General features: G+C 33.8%; 1 protein-coding gene and 1 non-coding gene across 6 annotated transcripts in view; one reads left to right on the forward strand and one right to left on the reverse strand.

The window, feature by feature from the left end:
- Positions 1–10,088: 10,088 nt before the first annotated feature.
- Positions 10,089–10,160, reverse strand: Trnae-uuc. The gene has a single exon. It is a non-coding gene; the product is annotated as a tRNA-Glu (tRNA).
- Positions 10,161–15,552: 5,392 nt separating this feature from the next.
- The window catches only part of LOC108740948 (A-kinase anchor protein 1, mitochondrial), a 104,303-nt gene continuing 93,404 nt past the window's right edge, over positions 15,553–26,451 (forward strand). For 4 of the 5 annotated variants that reach the window (XM_018475486.2, XM_018475483.2, XM_018475487.2 and 1 more), the window contains exon 1: positions 15,555–15,737. The gene's annotated coding sequence lies outside the window, so the exon portion shown is untranslated. Of the gene's footprint in view, positions 15,738–26,451 lie in introns of all 5 variants that reach the window. The other variant, XM_018475485.2, reaches the window with a different exon arrangement.

The raw sequence follows: 26,451 nt of genomic DNA on the forward strand, positions 1-26,451 counted from the left end.
TGTCAGTACCGCTTCCATTTTATTTAAAGCTATCTCTAGGTCCTCCTTGCTAGATGCTAATACTGCTATATCATCTGCAAATCTAAGCATACTAATCTTTTGCCCTTGCACATCTATCCCTACAGTTGTACTGTCTTTAATGATGTTGATGGCGTCTTCGATGTGTAGATTAAAAAGTAGGGGTGACAGTGTGTATCCCTGCTGACTCCCTTCCTAATATTTACTTCTCTACGTTGCATCCCCAGCTCTATAATTGCTTGTTGCTCTTTACACAACACATTCTACAAAATAAATTTTTATATTATTCCCCTCACCCATGGAGAATCCGATTGAGTGGATAATGTTTATTACATTGCATTTCATCAATTCCACTCATTTTCTATTATAAAATTAAAAAAATAATCCAAATTTGGTACGTAAAATTATTTAGTCAGAATTGACCTTAAATTTTTTTGAATGATTGGTTAAAAAATATTGGTAGGTCCTGGGCCATCCGTTGGTCTAATGTAGCGATTTCCATATGACATTCCGCGGAATTCTGGTGTTGAGGATAGAAGTGAAATGAAAGATTATATGTGGGATATTACTGACCCAGATATAGATGGGATACAGGCGGAAATTTTTAAATATGCAGGACAAAAAGTTAGAGACCATATGTTTAAGCTAGTTGGTCACATTTACGAGACAGGGAAAGTCCCGAAGGATTATAAACAGAACGTGGTAGTAACCATATCTAAAAAGAGAGACGCGAATAGGTGAGAGACCTTTAGAACAATTAGTTTAACTTCCCATGCGTCAAAAATTTTACCGGAAGAACTATTGCGGGAAAGGTCAATTTGGGCTTAGAAGAAATAGATGAACGCGGGAGACCATTCCAGCTTTAGCGGTAACAATAGAGAAAACGATAGAAAATGAAGGAGAGATTTAGAAATAACTTTTGACAATGTTAAGTGGGACAAGATGCTAAACATACTTAAAAATGTAGGGATGAGTTACACAGATATAAGAGTGATAGTTAGTATAAAGAGCAACAGGCAGTTATAGAGCTAGGGATGCATCGTAGAGAAGTAAATATTAGGAAGGGAGTCAGACAAGGAAGCACACTGTCATTGTTACTTTTTGATCTATACATCGATGATGCGATCAGCATCGTTAAAGACAGTACAACTGTAGGGATAGATATAGAGGGCCAAAGGATTAGTATGCTTAGATTTCCGATGATATAGCAGTATTAGCATCTAGCAAGGAGGAATTAGAGATAGCTTTAAATAAAATGGAAGCGGAATTGATAAAACAGTATTATATGAAAATAAATGAAAGTACAAATAGAATACTGGTATGCAAGGGAAGAAAAAGTAGGGAAAGAGTGAATATAAAGAAAGAAGTGACTGATTTAGGTATCTTGGAAGTCAGATAAGTCAGGACGGAAGGAGTAGTAGGGATATAAAACAGAGAGTAGCGCTGGGTCAAGTCGCCTTCAATAAAAAGAAGTCACTTCTACGCTCGGTTAATTTAGAAATTCGAAAACGACTGTTAAAGTGTATGTTTGGAGAGCGACGATGTACAGGTGCGAAACATGGAAGGTGGGCGTGGCGGAAAAGAAAAGATTAGAAGCGTTCTAAATGTGGTGTTACCAGCGAATGATGACGATGCCTAGGATAGACAAGGGTAAAAATGAAGAGATATTAGAAAGAATAGGAGAGACTGAAAGTGAATAAGAAATAGGCGAGATAGGTTGGTAGACCTTCAGGCATGAAGGTCTAGTCAGTAACATACATATTAGAGGCAGAAACAGGAGGGGCAGAGGTAGACCTAGATGCCAAGATTAGCTAAGGATAGGAAAGAGTGGAGGTGCGTGTCCAACTAGCCTTACGACCATATGATGATGATGATTACTAACCCCACGTGTGGAAGAGGATAATGAAAATACAGTGAATAGAAAAGGCACTGGAAAGAGCAGGAGAACAATTGACAATATGGAAGTCAATTAGGAAAAGGAAAGATAGATTGATAGTACACCTTCTGAGGCACGAAAGATTGGTTGATGACTTATTAGAAGCACAGACATGAATAAAGAGGGACAGAGGAAGGTCTACATTAGGTTAATGTCAAACTGAAATACTACCATGGAAATGCGAAATCTTTGAATTGATGGCCTATAAGGATGATAATGTTTGATATCTTCGCTATCCTGGTTTCCCTCACAATTTGACTCTTCTATCTGGAAAGTGTGCCGACTCATGACTTAAGTGATTCAAGGAAGCCTTACAAAAAATTGAATTAGGATCGTACTACTACTATTACTTTTTTTAGGTTTTTACTGTACTACCCGGGTAATTATGGTTTATAATCGTGATGATTTAAATGTTTCAAAATTATTTCATCAGTTTTGCCCCTAGGTTAAGTAGGCCACGTCAGGAGTTGCCACTGCCTTTTTTTATTGTTCATTTGTATATATATTTATATCTAACGTAGACTTGTATGTTTAGATGCATATTACATACATACGAGCGTATCGTAAACATAAGCTACTGCGAAATTACACACAGAAATAACTAATGGACAGAGAAGGACTTCGAAAATTTTACTTAAAATAGAATTTCACTATGTTGAACTCTGCTTCTTCTGTAAGTTTAGAAAAATCCACATCTCATAGGATAGTAGGTATACGTTGTTTTTAAGGATATTGTATACTTGAAAGCATATTCTTTCAGAAGCTATGAAAGTCTATAATAAATAGGCGAGATGGGTTAGTAGAAACAGGAGTTAAGAGGGGCTGAACTAGACACAGACACTTTGCGTGTTACGGCTTGTTTTTACTCACTTAATCTGCATATTTAACGTTTTTTTAAATAATTCTACAATAATTGTCTTAAATGTTGATGGTGATAGTTATGAAACCTCTGGAACTTACACTTCCTCCAGTGCATATTTACCCTTCTTCCGACGCATAAATTGACCTTTTAGTGAGCAAAGTAGTACAAGGTACTTGAAAGAAGGAAAAGCTTTAAAAAAAATGTTTGTCTTTATATTTCAACTATCATGTATTATCCAGACATAGGAACAAAGAACACTTACTCCAAGGATATTTTTGTAGCTTCCTTTTTTCAAAAAGTGTTAAAATCTAATAAAGCAAACTGAAAATTTCAAATATCTACTAAAAATGTTTTGTTCCAAGAAAAGAATATATTAAAGTTGCTTCAAGTAGTTTAAATCATAAATCCACCGGAAGTAATAATTTTTCGGTTAGTTTTGCATATTCGGTCTTGGTTCTAGTCTTGGTCTTGTTCGTTCGGTCTTGGTCTTGGTCTTTCTAGTATAAAAACAGTCTTGGTCTTAATCTTGGTCCTGAATTTTGTAAAAGCAAGGCAAATTTTTCTGAGCAGTGGAACTCAATTATTATGGTCAAATTAGATATTATAAGTATTATAAAATGATTAATAATGATGGACTTTAAACAAATTTTATCATAGTTTAAGGAACCGTTGTTTCAATTCGTGAAACACCCTGTATCGATGTGTATGTACACTTACACATACCGTACATGTACACAAATATCTGTTTGAATTGTATGCATGTATGTGTGTATTAATGTACAGTACAAGTTCCCTAAAGAAGTCATGCAGCTTGGTGCATTGACTCGTTACTGCTCATACCTACTTGCGTTCAAGTTCAAGGTCAGGAAGAGTTATTTTAGCGAATATGTACGTAGTTTTGTTTACATGCGTCAACGGGTTGTGTGTATGCGATTTTGCAATCGTAAATGCATCCAAGTACCTACCAACGTTTTTGGTAAGAATGCTATGTTCCACGTGTATTTGCAGATTTGTAAACTAAATATACATATGTACATATAAACATTGACGGTGCCCTCCTTCTGACCGAAATAATTTTACATCTTCTCTGTATTTTTAGAACATTTCACGAATTTTTGACTTTTTATTGGGAAATGCTTACGTTTACCAGTGGGAATTTAGAACGACATTTTCCATTACTAAAAGATAGGCACGTGGACGTTATGCCTACTCTTTTGATACGAATTTTCATGCAGTGGAAATTGAGTTTTTGTTGCCAATATGATCCAAAACTTATTCTTAACTTCATCTTTTCTGTAATATTTAAGGTGATATTGATAGTTGAGTTGCTTAGCACTAGGAGAAATACATACTTACATGTAAATAAAAATAGAAGATTGAAGAAAAACTCTTGGCAATGTAATTTCATAATGAATTTATTGTTTCGGCGGTTAAGTTGTTTTTAAATAGTACACTATGCCCTGAACATCGTCATCATAAGGTCGTCGCCAAGACTGGTTGAACACACCTTCAACTCCTTATCCTTTGCTAATCTTCGAATTTATTGAAAACTAGAACATTTCAAATCCCTAAATATTTACAAAAAGTATGAAATATTATTCTGAAAATTCATTTTTGAAAAATTAATTTTCAGAATAATATTTCATATTAAACTAATTAACTTCCAAAAGATGTCTAAATTGCATGTATACAAAAAGTAATTTACTCTAGGTCTTCATCTGACTCTCTGCACATTTGTTTCTGCTTCTAATTATTATATCTCTAGCTACTCTACTACATCTTTATGTCTCAGGGGTTGTCCTAACTATCCCCCCTTTCTATATTTATTTGCATAGCTCCCTATGCTCTCCTGTTTCTAATACCTCCTTATTTTTGACACCAGAGTCACATTATTTGGGCAATGGATAATTTGAAATCAATCCCAAAATAGAAACAAAGCAAATTTTTGCGTTCTGCAAAACCTTCATTGAATATGTCTACCGTGTTTTCTATTTGATTTTGATATATGTACGCAATATGCAGAGAAAAATAAGCAAAGCATGTGAAAATCGTCCAGAAATGTTCATAAAATAACGGAGATCAAGTTCACTAATGTGACTTAAAAATATTGATTTATTCAGTTACTTTATTGTCATTTTTGATTTGTAAAGTGATAGGTTAATGGATTTTTAACCTATCGCAAACGCATAGAAGCCTTCGAAATGATGTGCTGTCGCAGAATGATGTGAATACCATGGACAGCAAGAAAAACGACTACATCTTTATTAAACGAACTTAAGTCTCATAGGTATACCATAAGTGACGAACTGCGTGCTCAATATAACTATAACCCCGGCCCATCTTAGGTATCAGTATCTTAAATTTATTTTTTCATTCGGTACTCTTCCATCAGTATCTTATCCATTTTATTTAAAAATGTGTTTGACTTTAACTCTACCTCAGTACAAAATAATAATCCTTCTTATTTGGCTTTCTGGATATCGAAAATCGACAACTTTTTCTAGTTTTTCGCTTCCAATTAACCCTAACTCTACTTTCAACCCCCCCCCCTTCATAATAATATTTTTTATTTATTTTAATTCCATACTCTTCCGTCAATACCTTATCCACATGATTTAACCCTGTCTCTAACTCCACCTTACTTCTTATCTGACTTTCTCGATATCGAAAATCGGCAACTTTTTCTAGTTTTTCGCTTCCAATTAGCCCTAACTCTACTTTCAATTCCCTCCCCCCTCCCCCTACACAACAATATTTTTGATTTATTTTAATTCCATACTCTTCCGTCAATACCTTATCCACATGATTTAAGGCTGTCTCTAACTCCACCTTACTTCTTGTCTGACTTACTGGATATCGAAAATCGGCAACTTTTTCCAGTTTTTCGCTTCCAATTAGCCCTAACTCTACTTTCAATTCCCTCCTCCCCTACATAACAATATTTTTGATTTATTTTCCTTCCGTACTCTTCCGTCAATACCTTATCCATATTATTTAAGGCTGTCTTTAACTCCACCTTGCTTCTTATCTGACTTTCTGAATATCAAAAATCGTCGACTCTTAGTTTTTCGCCTCCAATTTTTATAGCAGCTCTAACTCTACTTTTGCCCCTCACTCTCACATAACAATACTTTTGATTCATTTTCAATCCATACTCTTGCGTCGCTACCTTATCTATTTTATTTAAGGCTGCCTCTAACTTCACCTTCTTAGAAGATAATAATGTTACTTATCTGGCTTTCTAAATATCGAAATTCGACGATTTTTTCTAGTTTTTTACTTCCAATTTTTATATTAGCTTTAACTCCCTTTACACTTTTGATTTTTTTTCCATACTCTTCCGTCAATACCTTATCCATTTCAATTTTATTTACGTCTGTCGCTATAACTTCATCTTGCTAGTAACGCTATATCATCTAAGCGTGCCAATCTTCTGCCCCTATACATAATCTATCCCGAAAGCTCTCCTGTTTTTAATAATATTGATCGCAGCTTCATTGTATAGATCCAACAAAAGACATAAGTAATGTAATACGGTCATTTTAAGTATTCGTGATTATTTTATTTCTTTCGAGTTGACGTAACACGTACGACCCGTTTTCATAAGATTACAGTTTTGGGCAATATAACTATTGTCTTGTTAATCCTCGATCTTGAATAACAAACGTTAAGTTTTCTCGTTAGATTTTATCTAGTGCTATTGCATCCGTCTCTGTACAGAGTATCAGTATCAGCACAAGAAGCAAAACGAATCTGTGCGGGAATGTAAGTAATAGTCCAAGAATAGAACTTGGAATAGATTTTCAACTAAGCAAGCTGTTCTAGTGCTAGGCCACGGCCAAGTGAGTTTATGTCCTGGGCTTGCCCTTGACCGTGGTGGTTTCTTCTTATTTTCGTTATTATTATTATTATTATTCCTCCTGTAACTTCTCGGTCAACCAATGGCCGTGAGTGAGGCGCTAGAAAAACTTGTGCGAATTCTCAACCACCGCACACCGTGCCATGCCATTACCATCACCATTGCAGCATTCCGCTGGACATTCACCTGTCCACTTGCGAACTTTGATACTGTAACGAGCTAATGTAATGAGTGCTATGACCTGCAAAAGGGTACAATGAGGAGCCCGTCGGCATGCTAACTCGATTAACTGGGTGGACGACGGTCACCAATAATGTTAATAAAGGAATATTCGTCCTGATCAGGAATATGCCGTCTACCCATTTTCATATTCTTTAACAATGGTACTGGTATGTTGAACTAATTTATCATTACTTCCGTACATGCAGCACGTACTACTTACGAAAGCATGCCCCACGAGGTTGCACAAAGCTGAAGCTTTCAGAGGGGTAATAATCAATAAATAATTCCCTTTCCTTTCGAAAAATCCTCATAAATATTCGGAAGTGATTTGCATCTCTGAGGGGGGAACAATTCCCCGAACTACCCCCCGGATTCAACTCATTCTCATCATCATCATCATCATTATAATTCCTGACTGGTTGGACACGTACCTCCACTCTTTCCTATCCTGAGCTAATTTTCGCATTTCTCTAAGACTAGAACAGCCCACATCCTTAACTATTTGCGAACAGTAATCTAATCTAGGTCTACCTCTACCCCTCTTAACTCCTGTTTCTGACTCTAGTATGTCTCTGACTAGACCTTCATATCTGAGAAGGTGTCCTACCAACTTATCTCGCCTATTTTTTATTGACTTCCATAGAGTCCTCTGTTCTCCTATTCTTTCCAATACCTCTTCATTTCTAACCTTTTCTACCCACGTTATCCTCATCATCCGCCTATAACACCACATTTCGAACGCTTCTAACCTTTTCTTTTCCGCCGCGCCCACTGTCCATGTTTCGCACCCGTACAATGCCGTGCTCCAAACATACACCTTTAACAACCTTTTTCGAATTTCTAAATTAACCGTTCGCAAGCATAGAAGTGACTTCTTTTTATTAAAGGCGACACGACCCTGCGCTATCCTCTGCTTTATATCCCTACTACTCCTTCCATCCTGACTTATCTGACTTCCTAGGTACCTAAAATCAGCCACTTATTTTAATTTTTCGTCTCCTATCTTTATATTCGCTCCTTCCCTACTTTTCCCTCCCTTACATATCAGTATATTTATTTTTACTTTTATTTATTTTCATACAGTACTGATGTGTCAGTACCGCTTCCATTTTATTTAAAGCTACCTCTAAGTCCTTGCTAAATGCTAATACTGCTTTATCATCTGCAAATATAAGCATACTAATTTTTTGCCCTTGCACATACATCCCTACAGTTGTACCGTCTTGAATGATGTTGATCGCGTCTTCGATGTATAGATTAAAAAGTAGCGGTGACAGCGTGCATCCCTGTCTGACTCCCTTCCTAATATTTACTTCTCTACGTTGCATCCCCAGCTCTATAATTGCTTGTTGCTCTTTACACAACACATTCTACAAAATAAATTTTTATATTATTCCCCTCACCCCATACTTCCATTGCCCCGAAATATTTTATCCAAATTGTTCAAAATTCATCTTGGAGGCGTTTTAATGAAATTGGAATGAGGTCCATGTTTACAAGTAGAATTAAAATATTCTTTTATTTTTTGCTCAGCTAAACCAAATCAAGAAGAAGAACTTGAATGATGCTGGCATTGATGATTGGTCTAGATTTTAATCTTCTAGTCTTTATCTAGCTCTCAAGTTGACATTGTTTACATTGACCATATTCTTGGCCAATCATCTTCTGGTCTGGTTTTTGCTCGTAAGGATCCTGCAGTCCAGCTTTTCGTAAATTTATTGTATGTTACTATGTCCATTTTTAATCGTACCTCATTTTTCTGTATAATTGCTATTTCACTTGCTGAAAAAAGAACGAAAGCTATATGCCCTTTGTTCAAATTTCCCAGCAAGAATATTTAAAAACTATGTAGCTGTTGTCTGGTCGTTTTTGAAAAATATACAGTTAAAAGGTTTGGGATTATACCTGCTAATTTTCTCTTTGGAATTTTATGGTTTGTGTGCAGGCGTTTGAAGAAGATTGATACTTAAAAATAATAAAAAAACGTTCAAGGAGGAGACAGGCAGTTTTTCGGAGAGAATTTTGGAAAAGTAGTACTTTTGTTTCTTTCATGGCGAGTAGGCGCATATCGGTTTCAATATTCAAATTAAATAATTTTTGAAATCTGCATATAAACGGGTTATGTGTAGATTAAAGTTATATGTATTAAGTTTTCTATATAGTGTTGTGCTTTGGTAATTAAAAAGCTTTAATGCAGCAAGAGTACGTAATTTGACCATACAAGTCCATCGATTTATCCTGAGCTTACGAGATGATATGTAGCGAATTACGCACGGTCTTTCCGAAACTCTGAGTCTATTTAATTTTCGTTTTTAAGGGCACCAATTTGATATTTAGCCATTTGAAACACTGCAAGACTTTCTCAGTTTATGATCAACCTTCTTCCTGTATTTTGAACAGCTTCGTGCATGTAATATTGCTTTAGTCCTGATTATGCATGTTCATAGCTTTTGTCGTTTATCTCACTGTTATCAAAATTGACGTAGTCTTGGCTTCGGTCTAGTTTCTGCAAAAAGAAGACCAAAACTAACTTTGTTCATCAATTCTTGACCATATTGGTGTACAATTAACAATATTTTTAAAATTATTTCTTGTTGTACAAACACCAGAACTTTTAATGGCGAATAAATGAACTAATTTGAAAAAAGACAAGGAGGAAATAATGTTCCTGTAATCGTAAGGTTTATTTTTATTAAAATGCACATCTTGAAAAATAATGAAATTATAGGAATAATACGAACAATACATATATCGCTCTAGCAAAAAAGAGACTGCAGAATTATTTTAAAAAAGCGATAAATATCAATAATTTTAAATCAATTTCGCATTTTTTTAAACGTTTCAATTCATATCCCGACTTTTAAGGAAAAATGAAAATGTAATTAAATTAGTTAAATCAAATAAGTATTTAAATTTCACTATTTGTTAATTATAAACTGTTGTATTTCAACTGAATTTATTTAAAAGAAATTATTTTGAACCTCCTCTTTTTCAACCAACATTTGCAAAAAGTTTCGTATGTAAAATAAAAAGAAAATTACAATTCATTTTAGTTTGTAGTAATGGAAAATAGACGAAGTTTTGGCATTGTAGATTTTTTTGTTAATTGTTGCAGATACTACATGTTAAAACATTTTGGAAATGACTGTACAAAGTTAAATAGTTGCTTTTTTTTAAGAACAAAAAGAGGTTTCCCATACCGGGAATCGAACCCGAGCCTCCTGGGTGAAAGCCAGGTATCCTAGCCACTAGACCATATGGGACTGTGAGTAAATAGATATCTTGTTGTACATTTCAAAGTCAAGTTAGTCATGAAAATACTAAATTGTGAAATGTATTAAAGGTACTATAAATAAATAGATATCTTGAAAAATCTCATTATGAATGACAAATTTACAATTATAATTACAGTACCTACATAACAAAAGCCTTTTCTCTATTATATGCATAGGTATTATGTTGCTCTATTTAACAATAATTTCAACGCCGATTTCGAGTAACTAGACAGTTTTTTTAGACGTACATACACTTTTCTAAGTACTTAATCTTTTTGAAGTGAAACTTCTTTACGCACAGTAGGGTAAGTTCGTTTCATGCGAGTTGCTATGTAACAAAATCATGCAACGGATTTCCCCCCTTTTTTGCTTTTGCTCGTAAGGATCTTGCAGTCCAACTTTTCATGAATTTATTACCTATACGTATTATGTTATTGTATCCATTTTTTGTCGTACCTCATTTTTCTACATAATTGCTATTTAACTTATCAAAAACAAAAAGGCGAAAGCAGTATACTATTTCTAAAAGTCCGAAAGTCTGCTTAATTTTCATATTTAAGGGCACCAATTTGAGAATATCTAAATTCATGTTTAGCCATTTGGACCTCTGCAGGACCTTATCAATTTATAATTAACCCTTTTCTGGTTGAATGTTTCTTGGGCTGTAGCGTAGGGCCCCGTATATATAAAAGACCCCCAATCCCATTGAAGACAATCAATGATATTGTAAATTTAGAAAATAAAAAAACAATCTAAATGTTTTATAATTTATATGTAACAATTGCTTTTTTCCTATTATTAAAGGAAATAATTTTCTGAAAAAATGATATAATTAGTTTGATTAATTAAATAGGCTTCAAAGTAGAGTTGGTGTAGGGTCCCCCATATTCACGGACTTTCCCTACTTACTACCTACAAAAAAAATTAACAAAAGTATTGAGAAATACGTAGATAAGATGTAAATGCGAAAAAATCAGTTTTTAGTTTGCCCCGGATGGTTTTTAGCTTCTCCTGATTACACAGTCCGGCTACGGTTTTGGAATAATTTTATTTTACGTACAAAATATTCACAGCCCTCACGATTATCATCCAGATCATTGTATTTTTTCAAATTTCGCCAGTAAAAGTGAAATATGGATATTGGATATACTGTTTTCATTAGTGGGTACATTGATGTGAAATAATTTTAGCGATCCACTCTGTAACGTAGCCGAATGTGATGTCTGCATAGACTTTATATGGATGTCTGGTCCAAAAAAGGTCGAATGAGAGCAACAAATTGAAGTGAACCAGACATGATCCCTTCGCCCTCTGCCCGATTGTAATCGTTACACACACACACACACACACACACGTACCAACTTGCACTTAAACACGTGTGTATGCAGGTCCATTATCTGAAGTACACAGTCCGCGAGCTTGGGACACTTTTATTTTTCTGTTTGACTTCTTGCTTTTGAACCGCGTGATGTGTGTTTTGCAAAGAGAGTGAAGACAACGAGAGCGTCTGCGAAAGGAGGTCAATTACCAGCGTCGTGTCAGGACACTGACCTTTATCAAACGCAGGGTTGTTGCGATGCGTCGGGAAAAAATTCACTCATTTTGGTCCGTATTGTTGTGGTGGTTACATTCGAGGAAAATCTGCAAATGGCGCGGAATTAACACTTTTTGGGATAGTCTGTGATTGTTTTAGAAACGAGGATCTCATTATTACATTTCGCCTATCTCTGTTCACTTTCAGTAACGTTTTGATTCAACTAACGAAAAGATGTTCTTTGAAAACCCCTAAAAGGACTTCTATGAAAACCAATGCCATTTATAATAGCATCTAAATTGTTTATAAACTACCAACGTTGAGAATTTGTATCAGATTAAATTCTAACTAAATAAAATTTAAATTAGAAGTAGTGATCTGCAGATTTTAGCCGCTTTGGTCATGTAATTTGTTAAAATTATATGATTGTACAAAAAAACTGACTAGCAACCAAATAAATCCGAAATTGTAACATACAAGGTATATAAGAACAAAGGCTTTCACGGCAGGAATCCATAGTAGAATGAAGATTCGGGCTATAGGGCCGTGGTCTAAGTGAACATTCCATATTCATTGGACAGAATAGTTCACTTAGATCACGGCCCTATAGCTCGAATCTTCATTCTACTGTACAAGCTTGTTTCCAAAAGTTCCTGAAATGTAGCGATATACATTTTATTCGTCACTGTCAGCTTCAAAATAGTCCCTTCGGAAATGTAGGATTGCAAATGCCGATCCCAGCAATACTTCTGCTTTGAAAAGAATGCATGCCGGAAGTGTTGTTTTGTTAATAAGTTCATTACTCCTTGTCAATTTGATACCTTTCCATTTCTTGATAAGGCAAAAGTCGTAAGGAGCCATCCGGGCGAGTAAACTGGAAGAGGAACAACGACCATGTTGTTTTTGGTCAAAAACTGCTGTATTGTGGCGGAAAATTCAGTAGTTTCTGTGCCACTTTTAAGGACGTGTCCTTCTCATATTCTCCACCAATCACCTTAAGACGTCGCGATTGAAGTCTACATAGTAGATACGAAATCTTTGCAAATAAAATCCAATCAGTTTAAAAGAAATAGGTCAGAAAGAGCTTGATGTTGCTTTTGATTTGATGGGCCTCTTTTTCGAGATGAATATGGACTTTTTCGTTGTAACGATTAATAGTTGATGTTTGCTTCGTGATCGTATGATTGTATCCATTAAATCCAACTTTTGTCACTTGTGACCATCATTGAAAGATAATCTGAATCAGTTCGCTGAGCTGTGAACTTAATTCTGTTTTCGTGACTTCATGCATGTTTATTAAGATTGCAAATGCTATCATTTAATGTTTCCGGTACTCGGCAAGACCACTACGGTTAATGAGACATGTCTTCGTTCGGGCGGGTTTTCCATTAAAAACCACCCTCATCAACGTCCCAAACCACATTAATTCTCGTTGAAAAAGACATTTAATAGCTAAACCACTGAAATTTTAATTCTTGGTTGGCGGATTTTTAACCAGTTGAGTTAAAGTGAGTCCATAATGTTTCATCTTTATCATAAGGTCGTCGGTCCTAAGACTGGTTGGACACGCACCTCCACTCGTTCCTATCTTGAGCTAATCTTCACATTTCACTAAACCTAGAACTTCCCATATCCTTAACTGTTTGCGAACACTAATCTAATCTAGATCTATCTCTACTCCTCTTAACTCCTGTTTCTGCCTCTAATATGTCTTTGACTAGACCTTCATGCCTGAGAAGGTGTGCTGCCAACCTATCTCGCCTATTTTATTGACTTCCATAGAGTCCTCTGTACTCCTATTCTTTCTAATACCTCTTAATTTCTAACCTTCTCTATCCACGGTATCCTCATCATTCTCCGGTAACAACACATTTCGAACGCTTTTAACTTTTTCTTTTCCGCCGCGCCCACCGTCCATGTTTCGCACTCGTACATCGACGCGCTCCAAACATATACCTTTAAATTAAATCTTTTTCGAATTTCTAAATTAACCGTTCACGAGCATAGAAGTGACTTCTTTTTACTGAAGGCGATTCGACCCTACGCTATCTTCTGCTGTATAACCCTACTGCTCCTTCCGTCCTGACTTAACTGACTTCCTAGATACCTAAAATAAGCCACTTCTTCTAATCTTTCGTCTCCTATCTTCACATTCGCTTTTTCCCTAGTTTTTCTTCCCATGCGTACCATAGTTTGCCTTACCTTGCATTATCTTACCTTGTTTATAAACACTAATAAAAGTCTATAAAAGGTGATCAACTCATGCTAATTAATTATCGTTAAACAAAATCTGATATTCCAACAAGCCACAGAAATTGTAGTAGTTCGACCATAATGATGTATTCTTGTTCACCATAAAAAGCAAACGGAAATATATATATCGAAGTAACATAATTTAGTATAGTAATTAATAAATAATATAAATTAGGATAAACGACCTATCCCAATACACTTTTAATTACCAGTTTTAATTAGGTAGGACTTTTCTTATACTTATTAAATTGTTATTGCTGGTGTTGGCATCTTTCTCTGGTAGAATTACCTGTCACAGCCGCGTACTCCGTGTCATTATCCTGTACCCGGCCGGATCCCAAAAAATGCCCGGCGGATCGGTATAGGAACCAAACTTGACCCTTCTAAGTTTATTGGACGTGTGTTACTTTATTATTAAATGTTACTATGAAAATTACTGAACGTATTTATACGAATTTTCCTGCATCACATCGTATTTTTCAAAAAATGATACTGCCTTTTATTGATTCCATTGCGGTTTTCAATTTGTATATACTTAAAAAGGCAGTAGTTTTTACAATAAATATTTCTACTAAATATTTTCGAAAAGGTCACTACCGCTACAAAAAGACAAGTGGCGTGAAATCCTCGGAGCAAGAGCCTAACTTGCTCTTGATTTTTTAATTTTTTATTGTGAAGTAATGCTACATACAAATAGTGGATTTTTTGAAATTATTTTGATACATTTAAGTTTCTCATCAATAAATAAAATGGGAGGAACATGCTAAGAAAATAAAAACGCCCTTTTTTTTCGAGTAATTTTATAGGGGTTGCTATCGAACGTTGCGTGAAGAAAAGAATCGTCGTTAAGCACTTGCTCAAATTATGTTCAAGGATAGCAGGTACCTTTTCGGTCAAGGATATGCACCCTCTTGAGACCTACCAAATTTCGAATCTTTATTCTTTCGAGTAACTCGTATAATTGCATTTTCCGATAAAAGAAAAGTTTTTACCTTGATAGGTCTCAGAAGGACGTAACTGAAAAGAAATCATCTGATTTAATAATTTTGTGTTTGAATGTATTCATTTTTATTAGAATGATGTAGATGGAAACCGCATAAACTATGATACAAATATGGAAAAACAGAGAATTTTAGTTAGAGAAAATGCTTGATGTATATTTTTTTTATTATTAATTTAAAATGCAATACCTACCACAACTTTTTTTCCTCAGTGTGTATAATAAGTTTGAAATGCGTGACGTAAAATTACGAAAGGCATGTGTTGCGACCTCTACTGTGTAGTAGTTCAATGTATTTTTGTATTAAACTAATAAGTATAACAAGATTTATTGAAATAACAACGTAGACAGGAAAGGTACAATATACAGCTAATTTACTACAGCGAAAGTTATTATTTTGACGAAATTTGGCACGTTGACAAATAGTTACCTATTTCAGACTAACTTTTGTTAGAAATCTGTACAATCTAGGTAGTTTGTCAGTCTACCTATAGATGGCGGTGATAGTACGAATTAAGTATCTATTAATGAAAACCAAACAAGGTCATGACGAAGAAGCAGCCATAGTGTAGCGTAATTCGTAAATATTCGGTAGTGATCGAATAAGAAACGCGGCCATATTGAAAAGTTTACTGAAAAACATTCGGTGCACGTGGAAAGTGAGGTGGCTTTACAATTTATTTGTGCCCTTTACTAACATATTTTGTGTGTTTTTTTCTTGTGAAACACTACCACATCCTGACTTTTGGATTTCTTCTATCAAAAGACGTCAATCAAGGTATGTCTCTTTAATGAATTTGCTTCTAATGAAAAGCCGGTCATTTTGATTGTATTCAATTAGATGAAGAATTTTTACAGAAAATATTAAAGTTGACTTTCAATTAGTCCCGGAACTATCTTTATAAATAATGTTTTTAAGGTTCCTTCGTGAGAATCAAAATTATCCTATTTAGGTTACCTTCATGGTGTTACTATTTCTGTCGTTCGTTGACAAATAAACCAGTAAATGACGGTAAATATTTTAACTGTCAGTTATAAGGATAATTAAATTTTACAATACTCAGTTCATATTTGGACGTGGCGTAGACAAATTATAGTCGATTACAATGATATCTCAAAATAGTTAGGTTATACTCAAGTAGTAATAGAAATTTCAAAATAAACTATCAAATACTAATTAAAAAACGTGGCGAATGTAGAATTGTCTTCTATTTTATAGATCTTGTTTACTAGTTAATAAATACCTATATTAATTGAGTAGTTTTGCATGCCTACCTACAGCCCCCTAAATACTGTTTTTAGTAAGTTGTATCTATAAGTAGTCCATTTCTACCCTTTATAGGTACTTTAAATATAGGGCTTCTAATATCGTGGAAATACCACCTTTGTTGCGATAGTAATTACGTACTTAATTGTAAAATTTAGTACTTAAATATAAATACTAGTAAAAACCAATCTATATTTATAGTAGTAACCTACAGATGTATATGTAATTGAAGTATAGGTAGGTACTAATTTTAAGTCTACATAATACCTATTATTTAATTGTAAGTGTGTACGAGATCCTTGAAAAATATAAATAAGATAGATGCTTGTAATCCATGGAAAAATTACATGTTTATATACAATAACGTGGTCTGAATTTTTTGGCGACTTAACATTAGCTTTGTTAGGATGGCCAAATCGTCACACGCATTTTCATACCTATCTGTCATTGATCGTATTAGATACATACTCAAATACTGTAGCGCCTTTTGACTTTAAATTAGATAATACAATACCATCATATTGAAATATTTGTAATTGTTACCCCTCTCCAAAAATGGGTTTATTTATAGGTTCCTACCGCAACCAGAAAATTAAGCACGCAATGTTTCTTTGTAAGAAATTTCTTTGTGCAAAATTTCATGCTTTCTAACTGAGCAATTTGGGCCGTGTCTTGATTGATGCATCAAACTTTGACTCCCCTTTTCATCCTTTTAGGGGTTGAATTTTAAAACTTCCTTTCATAGTGCTCGAGTACGTTGTCAAGTGTCTAGACTAGGGTTTTGGGCTGTGTGATGCTGTATCAGTCAGTTAGTTTATTCTTCTATACAGACGAGATAAAAATGTTTATTAAACATAGAAATTGCACTTTTCTTTGTGGCTATTTTTTCGCATTAATTGGTGAACGTGTAGAAATATCGGAAATCTGTCTTTGGAACTATCCAAACTCTCAAAATCAATGCATAACATTCCTAAAATTTGAATTTATTAATTTATATGTCGCACTAGCGAAAATGTCTAATTTAATAAATAAGGTAAAAGGCCCAGTTTCTGACACTCTAAGAGTGACAGCTGAGATTATATTACGATAACTAAAACAATATTTAATTAGAATAAATAATTTCTGATTGAATCGTCGAACGCCCTTCCGTAATTTGCTTAGACCATAACTAAAGAATGGCTTCCGCAGTCACTCCACACTTAAAGATTTTTTTTATTAAGTTTTCTTATTTTTTATTATTGTGCTTGTCATTAATTAGGTACAGAATAAATTTATTTTAATTTTTAAAAAAATTATTAACCCACTTAAGATCTTTTTTTTTTTAATTCAACATAAACCTAAAATTGTCAGAAACTGGGCCAGTGTCAATAACTGGGTCTTTTATCTTATGTGTTTTTTTATTTGTTTCTCTAAAAACTGTCCCTAAACTAATGAAACTCTCAAAATCTTTTGAACAATACATAATAAAGTTTTTATTTATTGTAAAACTGCATCGACCCTTCGCCCCAGATAAGGGACTTTCTCAAGGTATTTTGCTGTCATAGATTCCCATCAAACTTAAAAAAAAAAACATACGACTTTTTGATCAGCGACATAGGGAGCGTTCAAGTATTACGTAACGCAATTTTTGAAGATTTTTGACCCTCCGTCCCCCCTTGTAACGCGCCGTAACATTTTATGTACCCCCCTCCCTCTCTCTAAACGTTACGTAACACTCGAGTGACCATTTTTACCCAAAAGTCGCAAATCGTATAACATCATTTATATGTTCTATAAACNTTATTTTATTCAAATAATTTTTATTACATATTCGTAGGTACCTAATCATACCAAACCTAGTATTATTTACGATTGGTCACAATTCACTCATGGGTTGAACGAAAATCCTATTGAATTTAGGATTTCAACATTGTGTTTTATTTAATTCACTGTTTTGCGTAGTTTTATAGCGTATAATATGTAGATTCCCGTTTTAAGTCGAGGTCGATACGTTTTTAGCGGTCTAAAAAGAGCTCACCATTGTTCGTCTTCCACAGGATAAATATATGTATGCACGCTATTATTTGTACATCTTATTATTTAATAATGATTTTGTTGTCGTTTACATTGTCATTTGACCTTGTCTTTATGATAGTGACCAATTAAATACCGCGATAATGTTTTGCGATTTCGCTTATGTAAATCAGGATATGGTTGGTAGGGAAATCTATATTGATTTTTTTATATTACTGAATTTGATAAGATTACAAATATGTATGAGGCGATTGTAATTTTTTGTATGTCAGTTGAGGATTATTAGAATTTGATATGATATCTTCATACGAGATACTATCAATTTCTTCCAGAAACCCATATTCTTTATGTATACCTTCTATGTTTGTGTTCAATTTCGTAAGTGGATTATCAATTTTTAAATGATTTGATCGTTTATTACTACACTTGTTTCATAATTAAATCATGTGAGCAATTTTTAAACAGCTTTCATCACCCGATTTATATTTATAGTTTGGATGAATGGGTAGAATTAGGAATAGATCTGCAGGGCGTAGGGAGTAACTTTAACACTAAAGTTGTTATTCTGATAAGCCACACAATTAAATAGAGGAACAAAAAATTAACTCGAAAATATCCAAAGTACAAAATTGTAACTAGTAATTTCATTTTTATTAAACACTAGCTGTCCCGACAGACTTCGTACTGCCCCAATCGATATATAAAATTTTTGTATAAAATAAACTTAGTTGACAAATGTCAAATATTATGGTTGCGTTCAGAAATTTAATTTGACAAAACTTAAGATTTATCAATCTACATAAAAATAATCTGAAAGATAGTTAACAACTTTCATATTTATTCACCTTTTAAACCTTCCCTGGACTTCCACAAATAATTCAAGACCAAAATTAGCCAAATCGGTCCAGCCGTTATCGAGTTTTAGCGTGACTAACGAACAGCAATTCATTTTTATATATATAGATTAGATCACTCAATAGGTTTGATGTATTTGTTCTTAAGGATTATCAGGATAAAAGTTTCGAATTTTCTAGGTTAAACATACACTGTGTAGAAAAACTAGATAGTGTCCTTTATTGTCATGAAAAGAAATCCCTCGGGAACAATATCGTTTTTTTTTTTTAATAAAAGCTACCCTATGTCCTTTTCTGTGCCCCTCTCAATGTGTGTACAAAATTTCATGATGATTGGTGGAGTAGTTGAGGCATGAAATGGTAGCAAACAAACAAACACACTCGCATTTATAATATTAGTTAGGATATGTCACGTTATTTTAATGTAGAAACATATGTAATGCAGCAATTGTGGTAGCAGACGCATTGTGATTGTATTTTATTAGCTATAAAATATACCACGAACTTTGAACAATAGTGAAACATCAATTTTTAATCCGTTTTTATCTATAGGTAATAAAATTTGTACCGATTATTTTACGATTTATTAAAGAACAATATAGTATATATACAGGTACGTTTGTAGACGTTTTGTCTTATGTAAGCTTTGAAGGATTAGTTAAATATTTTTATAGCTACAATTATTTCAGTCATTAATATAATTCTTATCTTGGTCTGGTTATTGTGTAATCCTATGATCCGCTTTATAAGCGTTACGCTTATGATCACAAATAATTACGGCTTAGTTAGTTTATGATGATTTGTGAAAAACCTGACTTGACCAGGTTATTGTACTTCGTCATTTTATTCATTAGGACAATTATGAGAGTACAGCTGTCTTCTTTTTGTACTTGTAATGTTTTTTTATAATTTGCGGTAACGTAATCTTCCATATGGATTGCGCTCTTTAATTTCTATTACAAGTAAATATGGTCGTTTTTCTTGATTACTATACAACTTACATGCTTAAGAAATTATATTGCAGGATTGTTCACTAATACAGCATAATTCTTTTATTCCCTTTGATAGATCTCGTAAAATGTTTTGTGAGCTTTTGATTTCAAACCTTCAGCCACGATTACGAAATATTTGCTTTCTAATTAATCGTTGTAAAAGAGCCCCGTGCTAATTTTTAAACTATCGATGCAAAATATCCAAAATAATTGTTGAAAGTAGCCCTTAATTAGTATTTTCAATGAGTTTAATAACGAACAAGAAAACAAAATTACTCTTTTGTATTACGTTTTTCTCTGCCATTTCCAAAAACCATCTAATTTGGAAAAAAATCGCAGACTAGGTAGACTTTGAACACCGAAAAGTAATGATCGAAGTTAGAAGTGTGTCCGGTACTGTTTTTAGGATCCGGCCGGATACAGGATAGTGACGTCGGGTATCCGTCTGTGTCGCGTAATTCTACCAGAGAAAAACGAAAAAACCAACACCAACAATAATAATTTAATAGGTAGAACAAAAAAAACTACATAATGAAATTTGGTAATTAAGACTATTGGGATAGGTCGTTTGTCCTAACTTGTAGTATTTTTTAATTACTATACTAAATTATTTGTTATTTCGATATAGTTCTTGTGTTTACGTTTTCTTGTGAATGAGAATACATCAGTGTGGCTGAACTGTTACAACTTCTGTCGCTTGTTGATATATTAGGTTCTGATTGACGGTAACAAAGTATTAATTAACACCTTACAGACTTTTAGTGCTTATAATGATTAAAGGCTCGTTTCAACTCGACGCTCTCCTTGAAAATCTGCCAGCCAAGAATTGAAATTTCATTAGTTCATTGTAGATCTTATTAATAGGACTTATAATGTGGTTTGGGACGTCGGTAAGGGTGAGATTTAATGGAAAAGCCGCCAGGACAAAGACATGAACCGTTAACCGTAGTGGTTTTGCCTTAATTCATAAAATTTCGTAGTTTCTTGCTAAAGGTAGGATAAGTGGTGATTTGACAGGTGCTGATATCAATTTGGAACTTCAAAGTTCCATAAACCATGACATTGAACCCGGAAAATAATATCGATCTAATATTTTAGACTATCCATTTCCAAGGAGCTTTTTTGAACTCTCTTCATTCAGTTAAAGAATCAGGAGGCATTCATGGAATGTCTCTATCCACTTTTTAAGCTTCTAATACCTTCAATGGCCAATGTGAACAACTTTCGTTCATTATTTTATATAATGTTTGATCGGAGATACTAGCAAAACTTTAAACGGCAAAAATGCATTTTGCATTTTACAAAAAGAAAATAAAATACGAAATGCCTTCCTCAAAAAAGTATTTAAATGCAAGACAAAAATAGGTATTTTTTATTTTGTATTTGCGTTTTAAATGCAACTATTTCAAATAAATCACATCCCTGCATATCGCAGACGTTCGCTGAACTTCTCATAAGATATGCTGTACAAGTGTACACGATTGGATTTCGGGGTGGTGTCTAGAAATGACGTAATGTAGTTGGGGCCGTGTTCTTGGCTGTAAGAGTATGGATTTAGTAAAAGCGCTATTCGGCCGAATCCTATAAAACGTTACTTATCTAATGGGTACCGTACAGGTTTACAAACCGCGTACCCGTTCTTTGATTTGCGGATAATTGTTTAAAATCGACTTAAACATTTTAACTGATTATAATAATAAGAATTTGTTAATAATTTTTATTGAAAATGTTTTTTCGTTGAAACTCATTCTTTTAGCTTTAAAATAAAAAAAAAAATGAATCTAGCTCAATTATAACAGGTGTGAATTTTTGAAAACGAATTTTTAAGCCAAAAATCACTAAATTTTGAAATTTTGGATCACTTCTATTTCCTAAAATATTGAATAAAAAAAATTCCTCTAGCACGGATCTCTTTTTTTTTTTCGATATGGAACCCGTAAATATTTCAGCCAAATCGAAAATGTATCGGTCAATTTTTGTCCAAATCTGTCTGGTTTATAAACGAATGTCCCCTATATAAGGTACTATACGATGAACCTGTGATCGCTTCCCGGATTTCAACTAACGTAAGTGTATAAGTAATTTTGAAATCGTTTAAATTATTTTTTTTAGAAAAGAGAAACAGTTATTGAAAAATAAGAAAAATAGTATCAGTCAAATAGCCAAATACGTTCTGCTTTGTTTTTGCAGTTTAAAACGGTAAGATGTTTGATTCCAAAATTATCATTTATGAACATTTACACACGACATTTAGAGAGTTGGGATTCTAATTCCGTTAAATGTTTATACGTTTTTATTTTTGAGAACATTCCGTGAAAATTTATTTTTTGCTACCCAGGTAAGCGTATGTTTAAATAATTATAATTTATATATCAAGTAGGCCGAAAATACGCTTAATCGTGAAATTAAGAAATAAACAATTGAATGTGATTTTAGGTGATATAAAAAATGCAATTAGTGCACGTTGAAACTGTTTCAATTGTGATGAAACAATAATTAAGCAATACAATATGATTGCTTAAAATTTTAATTTAACTCAATTAGTCAGCAAGTCAGCAATTTTATTTCTTTTTTCTTAGAATTTCTTTTTCGAGGGACAAGTTATTGGACTTATTTACTTTGTATTTGTTGACAGCGTAAGATTATTGTTTAAGTGATTAAAAGAAACTAAAGTACGTGTTCATTTTTGAAGGGCGCAGTCGATTTGTTTTTTTAAAGAAGCTTATGAAATGCTGCAAAATATTTTTTTGGTTTTGTAATGAGTTTATAATGAAAAGTGTTGTTTTTCAATTTTGTCTTTATCCTCTGAAAATAAAAATAAAATAATAAATGCAGTTAACCTTCATATTTCGAAATGTGGTCACATTACTGTAAAACCTAGAAATGGGAGGGAATTCGAAACTTTCTGGAAAAGTCGGGGAATTTTACCAGATGATTTTCTTAGTTTTGTTTATTTAGGGATCTAAAACATTAATCAATTTTTAACGTGTTTTGAGATTAGATTTAAAAATTGGCGCTGTCTGGTGTTTGCAAAAAATTCTCAATCGTCATTCATTTCATATAGGTGCTTCCAGTGTTTCTTTATTTAAAATAGTGTTTCTGGATTCAAATGTTGCTTCTTCGATGCAACTACAACGAACAAAAATTTCATGTGTTATATTATACGGAATTGCAATTTTTTTTCAAGTCTGAGTTGTTAGAAAGGGTAAAAGAATGTGATTATTGGGCAGATGAGTTTGACGAATCATTAAATAACGGTTCTCATAGTGGATAGATGGACATTACTGTCCGTTTTTGGGATTCATCGAAAAATGAAAATAACAGGGAACGTTGGCTTTCTATCATGTAACAGTCAGAACAATTATTATTGCATCCTTATCATTTGCAGCGAGTGCGAACCTTACTTGAAATTGATTTTCAGCCGCGAATGGATTTGTGTCGAGGCTTTGAAAGAAAAGTGCTGCATGGTCTAATTCTTTTAACGGGATGTTATTTACAGATGAATTTGCTTCACACGGGACATAATTTTGATAGAATTTCAGTGTTAAGCAAATTTGAATGTCGTACATCCTTCGGGGTTTTAAGAAATTTTTTCGGTATATGTGACGGGAATTTTTTGGATATTCATTTGAATTTTTTGGTAAGTTTAGTTAAACCAACCCGCAGAAAGGTAACACACCTTTACAATACGCCAATGGTGGTGAGGAAATTTTCCTTAGTAAAATTACAATTATCCAGATGATGGTCATTTACCGACTAATGTTTACTAGTTATTGTTTTTTAGTTTTGTGTTTGTACTTTTGCATAGTGCTACCTGTAATGTAATTACTTAACTTATTTAGTTTATAAATTATGTGTAGTACTAAATTGCTTATGTTTATCACAGACGTTCGATAATCTACAATGTTTCCATTCTCCATCTATATACTTCATTTACTTTCTGTAGCGATTTGTCCCTTCCAATGTCTTGGATGCGCGCTGACAAAATCGTAGGTACGGAGAGAAAAGCTCATTATACTCTCTATTCTTGTTTATTAAACATACTTTTTCATACAGTACCTGCCAAAAGTTTTGTTTAATCATGTATAGTAGTGCGAGTCGAAAACAAGCATTAAATCCTTTAATATGTCTTCAAATATAAATAAACATCTCGTTGATATTTTCAGTAGTAAATGGTACCAATAACAGCACATTTGAGCAATGCAATTGTAGTGGATAAAATGGTCAATTTTTCCGTGCAATACTGTACGGATTATACGCTCCTCACCGGTTAAGAGTTTGACCGAAAGTTGTCTTCCTTCCTTTTTTGGTCTAGTGCTGTTCTTTTCTACTTTGCGCCGGTCAAACTGAAGGTCACATCGCTACAGAAAGTAAACGAAGTACAGCTCGAGAGGTTTTGTCGCACTGCGCTATTCGGTAGACACCTATGTTGCCAATTCACGCACAGGACTGGCTTCAGATTGTAAATTATAATTTTCTTAAAAAATTTTTTGCCCTTAATCACGCTGCTGAACTTATCGTACGATTTGTTATTGCATCTTATTTACACCCTTCAAAGCTCGACACTTTTTCTGTCACACCTTATCGTACGATTGGTTATTGCATCTTATTTATACCATTCAAAGCTCGACACTTTTTCTGTCACACCCTGTATAGGTACCTATTTATGTAAGAACTTAAGTTAACACTTCGTATAGCGTAATATCCTTTTCCTGTTGAAAGAACTTTCAGTTTGCAAGTGTAAAAAAACAAGTCTACCTTCTTCAGCGTTACGTAAAAGTGACCGTCGGTCATTTCTTAGAATCATCTCTCTATGATGATGACAATGTGACTAATAAGTATTTTGACTACTTAAAACGCGATGGCGATGAACTCTGCAAACGATATACATACATAAAAGAATACGTCAAAAGTAGTGGTCATTCTTTTTACTCGACACTGGTTGATGAAGTATTATTTAAATTGTACGTTTGTACGTACTATCGCGGGCAATAATAATTTACAATTCTTTGCCAATGTTATGAGTTCTTATGTTTACCAGGAGTAATTTCAGAAGCAACTACCTATCTGATTATAAGGAAAATACTTACTGACATCGGTTGTTCACAATCTTTAAAAATGCCTTTTTATTATTTCTTTTCCACAGTTTAATAACACAGATAGTATTCCAGAAATTAATGTTGTTAACTATCAAAACATTAGAAAATTATAGACTACATCAGAGATGAACCCAGCAAAATCACCGCGGTTAATGGTTCATATCTTCGTTCAAACGGGTTTTTCGTTAAATGCCAACCTTATTTATTAAGTCCCGCTAAAAAAGTCGTTTAAAAACTAAAACACTAAAATTTTAATTTTGGTTGAACGAGAGGGTTGAATTGAAACCGTTGAAATGAGTCTACAATGTAATAACCACTTTAAACCTGTCAATAAGAAGTTATCGCTAATTAAAACCTGATACACCAACAAGCGACAGAAATTGAAAGACGAGGAAAGTAAACACAAAAATTATGCCAAAATAGCAAATAAATTAGTATAGTAACCAACAAATAATATAATTAGGATAAACGACCTTCTACTTCTGTCTACAATCTTAATTAACAATTTTCACTAGGTAGATTTTTTGTGATACTTAAATTATTATTGCTGATGTGGTAGAATTATCCGGCATTGCCAGGTATCCGGCGTCATTATCCGGTATTTGACCAGATCCAAAAAAAAAAATTGTTGGATCGCCACGTACCGGATCTAAAGCAGTTACCGGACCCATTCCTGGTGTACTTTGTTTTATGCGTGGTCAAACAGGGTTAATAGAACGTAATAAGTTAAAGCTACCAAAGAGTATTGCGTTAACTTCTGTAATATTACAGTAAGAATAAAAGCTAGAATACGAAATATGAGTCATTGAGTAGTTAATCCACACGCAATCACTAAATAAATATATTATAATGACATTGATTCCAATTTAATGCCAGGATGCACCAATATCGAATATAAAATGTATGTAGGCATCATATGCTACAAAGTGCATTCACGCAGACAGCTGTAGCGGTAAGCTAAAGGTACAGTCACACGGTCCTCAGCAAGGCGCGCAACAGGCGACGTGTGTTATCAGATCTGTTACACGCCCGGTAGTGCAGCGGACTCCGCGCTCCTTATGGAAGGGATTTTGAAATTTTGAATTTTGATTTGAAATATAAAATTGTTTAAAGTTATTAACAACAACTATAATTATATACGAGGGTGGATTGATAAGTTTCCGGCCTAACCAAGAGATGACGCCACTAGGCCTACCTTGAGGTGACATTCTATAGTACCATCCTTGGATAGCTTGTAGCTATAGTTTCAGCCCGATCTCCTTGCTAG

Source organism: Agrilus planipennis, unplaced genomic scaffold (assembly GCF_000699045.2).
Source record: "Agrilus planipennis isolate EAB-ADULT unplaced genomic scaffold, Apla_2.0 scaffold226, whole genome shotgun sequence".
In the NCBI taxonomy this organism is placed as follows: domain Eukaryota; kingdom Metazoa; phylum Arthropoda; class Insecta; order Coleoptera; family Buprestidae; genus Agrilus; species Agrilus planipennis.